Source organism: Natrix helvetica, assembly GCF_964273705.1.
Source record: "Natrix helvetica genome assembly, chromosome: 2".
Lineage (NCBI taxonomy): Eukaryota > Metazoa > Chordata > Lepidosauria > Squamata > Natricidae > Natrix > Natrix helvetica.
Genome location: NC_138552.1, coordinates 258,600,839 through 258,606,838, shown reverse-complemented (window position 1 = coordinate 258,606,838; position 6,000 = coordinate 258,600,839).

The window sequence follows — 6,000 nt, the reverse complement described above, 5'->3', positions numbered from 1 at the left end:
TGTGCCGTTTGCAAAAAGGCTAAATCTAAGGCGGCTCCAATTCCCAAACACGCTACACGCCGGTCAACACGCATTTTTGATTTGGTACACACTGACATAGTGGGTCCTTTCCCACCAACACTTGGTGGCAGAAAGTATTTTTTAACAATGGTAGATAATCATTCTAGATATGGATTTGTATATCCTATGAGAGAGAAATCTGAGACCTTTCAGATCTTTAAAGACTTTGCAGTGTTTGTTTCTACACAATACCAAGTTCGCATCGCCAGAATCCAGAGTGACCGTGGTGCAGAATTCATGTCTCAGCGTTTCCAGGACTGGATGCGTAAGAATGGAATTCTTCATCAGACATCTGCTCCATATACACCGGCTCATAACGGAGTCGTAGAAAGAAGACAAGGGGTTCTACAAACCATGATGCGTTGTCTTCTAGAAGATGCCAATCTCAATAACGCATACTGGGGTGAAGCAATCAAATATGCAAATTACATTGTCAACCGTACTTGGAGCAGTGTAATCAATCAAACTCCTTTCTACATGCTGTATGGCTACAAGCCTGATCTAAAAACCTCCATATTTTTGGTTCATATGCTATGGTGAACACTCCCTTAAGTCAAAGAAGAAAGGGAGGTACAGTAGCAAAGAGACTGAGATTTATGGGTATTGATGATAATTCAAAATGGTACAAATTCATTGATACTAAACATGTGATTGTCATTTCACAATCTGCAAATTTTGAGGAAGACATTGACTGGTCCAGGATTCATTCCAATGATCCTGAAGTTTATTTTCCTAGAGATGGTGTTCCAGATGCCACGCAGCCTGATGATAATTCGCAGGCAGATATTCCTTCTACCAGTTCTTCACAAACTGATGTTCCGTCTTCGCAAGCCGCGGATGCTGATGCTAGCGACGAACGTGAGGACGAGGATGATGATGATGAAGAAGAAGAAGACTGGTCTGTTGTTCCTAGATGCTCCAAGAGGGCCACAAAAGGAATCCCTCCACAACGTTATTCATGGCAACTGACAAAAACACCAGTACCTTTGATTTGCAACGTTACTCTTCCTCCAGAGACATTCACACAAATCAAACAGCTTCCTGATTCAGAACAAGACAAATGGTATGATGCAATGCAGGATGAAATGGACAGTTTAAAGAAACTTAATGTATTCACACCAGCAAAACCAACAGTCAGAACTGAAAGTGTAAAAATTGCTTTAACCACTGCAACTATTCTTGGTTTAGAAGTTTTTCAATTTGATGTGGACACAGCTTATCTACATGCAGACCTAGATGAAGAGATCTACGTGAGAAGCCCTCCAGGATTCCGAAAGCAAGAAGGGGATACCTGGTTCCTGAACAAAAGTCTTTATGGTCTGAAACAGTCAGGTTTAATGAGGTATTTATGTCTTACTGACAAACTAAATTCAATGGGCTTTATTAAGTCCGAAACTGATGAATGCGTGTTCACAAAAAGATCTAACAATGCATATGAGATAATTCTTGTTTATGTTGATGATATTGTTTATATTGGTCCAAATAAGAAAATGAGTGAGATTTTTGCTAAAAGTTTGCAGAGATACTTCACACTAAAATCTTTAGGACACATTAGCACTTATTTAGGTGTTCAAATTGAAAAGACACAGAAGGGGTTTAGTCTTTCACAAGAAGAGAAAATTGACCACATTCTACATCATTGCAACATGAAAGATGCTAGCACAACAAAGACACCCATGCAAACAGATTTTCACAACTTAACACATGAACCAAGTCCTGAGTTCGAGGATCAAACACTTTATCGTTCAGTCATTGGTTCACTATTATACATTAGTAGTTGGACCAGACCTGACATCGCACTTAGTGTTAATCTTTTATCACGACACGTAGGTAAGGCAACACAATTTCATTGGTCATGCATTAAGAAATTGTTGAAATACCTGAAACACACTAAACACATGAAGTTATTGCTAGAACCAACACACACTGATCAACCAAAGCTGATTTGTTTTGTTGATTCCGACTGGGCGAGCGACAAGAAGTCACGCAAAAGCACTTCTGGTTACATGATGTTCCTAAATGGTTGTCCTGTTTACTGGCAAGTGAGAAAACAGAGTTTTGTTTCATGTTCATCTACTGAAGCTGAATATGCTTGTGTTTCAGATGCTTGTAATTCTCTAATGTGATTTGATGCTTTGATCACAGATATCTGGACACGTCCGATTCGACCAATCACCGTGGTGGAAGATAATGTATCTGTGGTTTATATTTCTGAGTCACATTTCACAGGTTCTAGGTCCAGACACATTGACATTCGTTATCAAAACACAAAGCAATTAGTTAAGCAAGGTTTTGTTAAATTGCTATATGTTTCTACACATGATCAGATCGCAGACATGCTTAACAAACCACTTGCCGCAAATCAACACGAGTATCTGCGAAAGAAGATGTGCCTTAACTGATGATTTGATGACGTCAGCCCAGACTAGCAAAAGAAGGGGTGTCACGATGTTAAAAGGTTTGCTAGGCTTGAACTGCCTAAACTGACACTCAAGAGTTAAACTAAGAAAGCTTTATTGCGCAGGTCATAAAACAAAATGTTATCTGAAAGTGATTTATTGCGCATGCGTTTACACATTCCAGAACTAAATTCTTTTCTTCTTTGTTTGGCTGCCAGCTTGGCAGACGTAGTTTTCATTATCAAAATGTAACCATTAGTTATTTTCTGTTTCATTTACTTTTATTATTTTATTATTAAAGTTTGTTTATTAATTAGAATACTTTTAAAGACTTTTATTTTTCTCAATATCTCAAAAGATATGCGGAAGGGAATCAGCCACGGTCCATTGATCTCAGATTTCCCCAGGGCATTTTTCCCCTGACAAGCTCCAGTCCATCTATCTCCTCTTTCCATATTCCACTCTTTCCATTTCCAACCATGCTCAGTTGACTATCAATATCAGCAATTTTCTTGTCTCTTTGTTTATTTTTTCCTTCAGTTTTTAGAACTCTGACCTCCTCTTTCTTCATTTGATGAACATCCTCAATTTTTCCATCAAAATTTACTGTTCTACGATCTATGTTCTCCAATCTCTTCTCAATTTTCTCTGTTACTTCTAATAATTTTTGAATTTCAAACATAATATTTTTCATGTTGCGCCATTCTTCCAACTAGTAAACACTGCCACTCTGGCATTCAAAACTTTTTATTAAATTTAAAGCAAGTTCATTTATAATCTTTCAAGACAAGGCTTTGTTTTCACTCCACTCCAGCAGCCAATAAAGCTCCCGAAGAGCACCTGAATAAGCAACCCATGCTCTTCTCACTATACTCTCTGTAAACAAGCTGAGGAACCTTGAAATGCAAAGTCAAATGATCAAAGAGAAAAAGGAAAAGACAATATTTCCAAGCCTTCCAAGCCTCCAGCCTCTGAGTGGCAGTGTCACTTCCTTTCCCTCTGTTACTACAGTCCTCTTTGTATTCTTTTTATATCTTCTTTATATTCCAGGCTTAAAGAAAACAAAATTCTTAAATGGAGCAAAAAAAGACACACCATCCAATCCAGCATTATAAAAATAAGCAAAAAGATTTTAATCCATAGGTATAAAAAGAAAGAATATAAAAAGTAGAAGAAGAAAAACTAATCTGTTCAATTTAAAGAATAGGAAACATTTGCAAAAGTTCCATCTGTAAAAGAAAGTTAAAAAAAAGGATAGCACACTAATAATAATAATAATAATAATAATAATAATAATAATAATAATAATAATAATAATAATAATAATAATAATAATAAACAACTTTAATTTATAGACTGCACCCTTTCCTAAACAGGACTCGGGGTGGTGTACAGACATATTAAAACAATGTAAATACAAAAATATAGGTAGATATACATAAATAGACAGAGGAGGTAGGTTATACACTGTACAATAGATTAAAATTCAAATATAAATTAAAATTACCCTTAAAAATTACCCCAAAATAAGGTGTTTGCCAGGAGGTTGAAGGTGGGACTATAAATCAGCCAGGCCAGCTAATTGGAACAGGTGGGTCTTAAGTTTCTGTCGGAAGGAGCGGAGGTCGGTAGCAATTCTAATATCGGGGGGGAGGTCATTCCAGAGGGTTGGGCCCATCACAGAGAAGGCTCTACTCCTGGGCGCCACCCGTTGACACTGCTTAGTGGACGGCACCCGGAGGAGTCCCTCCCTGTGGGAGCGGATTCGTCGCAGGGATGTATGAGGTGAGATGCGATCCCGCAGGTAACTAGGTCCCATGCCATGAAGCGCTTTGAAGATGGTAACCAATACCTTGAAACGCACCCGAAAAACCACAGGCAGCCAGTGCAGCTCGCGCAGGAGTGGTGTTATATGGGAGTACCTGGTCCTCCCCATGATAGCCCGCGCGGCCGCATTCTGAACTAGCTGTAGTCTTCGGGTGCATCTCAAGGGGAGCCCCATGTAGAGAGGGCTGTCTAATGTAGTTTAATTTCACCACTTGTTCGCTTCTGTTTTCAAATTTAATTTAGCTTTATTTTTTTGGGGGGGGGGGTAGTCTCTTTTATAATAATATGATTTCATCACCATATAGACACACTTTCTCTTTCCATTTTCCTCCCATTCCGGAGCTGTCCCAACTTCAACAGCTTCAATGGCTGCGTTTCTGTCACCGGCAAAAAGAGATTCTCCTGGATCAATCAGGGACTTTGCAGTGTCCCTGAGATCAGCAGGAGGTACTCTTCCCTGTCACCATCTCTTCAGGATGATTTAGGTCCAAAACAACCATCTAGCGGCAAAAATATTGACTGCGATCTTGGAGCCTCAAGATCACATGTCATGTCATCGCGACATCAGCTCCTCCTTCCTGAATAATTGTTTTGATCTGTTTTCAAGAACCCATAAAGTAAATAGACTATGCATTATAAGCATTTAACAAAGAATCCATAAGTGAAGAAATGAATAGAATAACTGTATGGCATAAATGTTATCGATAGCTGTTCAAACAGATAACTATTTTTCCTCTGTAAGATTTATGAAATGACATTGCTCTTTCTTTTATCATTAAAAATGTTGGTGACAATGATAAATACCTGTGCCCATTGTTAAAAAGGCAGTCACTGGTAAATGTGTGTTATTTGGGTTAGTGTTTGGGGACATTTTATTTTTGGTATTTTAAATGTTCACTATATTATTGGCAAGGGCAAAGTGAAAAGCACAGCCAAAGGAGACAGAATTATCTCACTTCATGATAACTACACATAGAATGATAAGCAAAAGACTATCCAAAGACTAATGATTAATGAAAATATGAACTAAAGTTATCCTGGATGAATTGATGCCTTGATTATGATTTCCATATAGTGAGAGAACCAACTAATGTTCAAGATATAGCTTCTATTGATCTACCTGTTCTAAGTAGACTCTGGAAATAATACCTATTGATTGGTGTTCCTCAAACATAAAAATAATTGCATAAAGAGCTGTAACCAGTATTTACCTTATTTGGATTATGTCTTAAATGTTAACATGTTTTCTCATATACAGTATCTTATATCACAGTCCCACAGATGTCAGAGGCACATTTAGTGGGATTAAGAGAGACAACTTTCTTGGTGGTTCTTTGAAACTATACAAAAGGACATTATAAAGTTCCATCATTATCGAACCACTGACAGAAAAAGTTAATATATTTTGTTGTATAAGTGTTGTATAAGTGTTATGTTTTCACTTATTACTTTATTATTTCAATCTTTTTAAACTGTTACATTTGAGCACTATTTTGATTTAAAAAGCAAGAGATTAATTAAATCAATGTGTTTTTCTTGTACCCAAAAATATGCAGTATGAATTTACACATGGAGGAACTGCTGAAGGACCACCTTATCCAGTATTTTCTCCTTGCTTAATATATCAGGTCTAAGCCACTTTCTTCCTTGATCTCTTCCTAGATCTTAAAGCAAACCAACATTTTATTTATTCCTTTCTGAAAATTGTAATGAT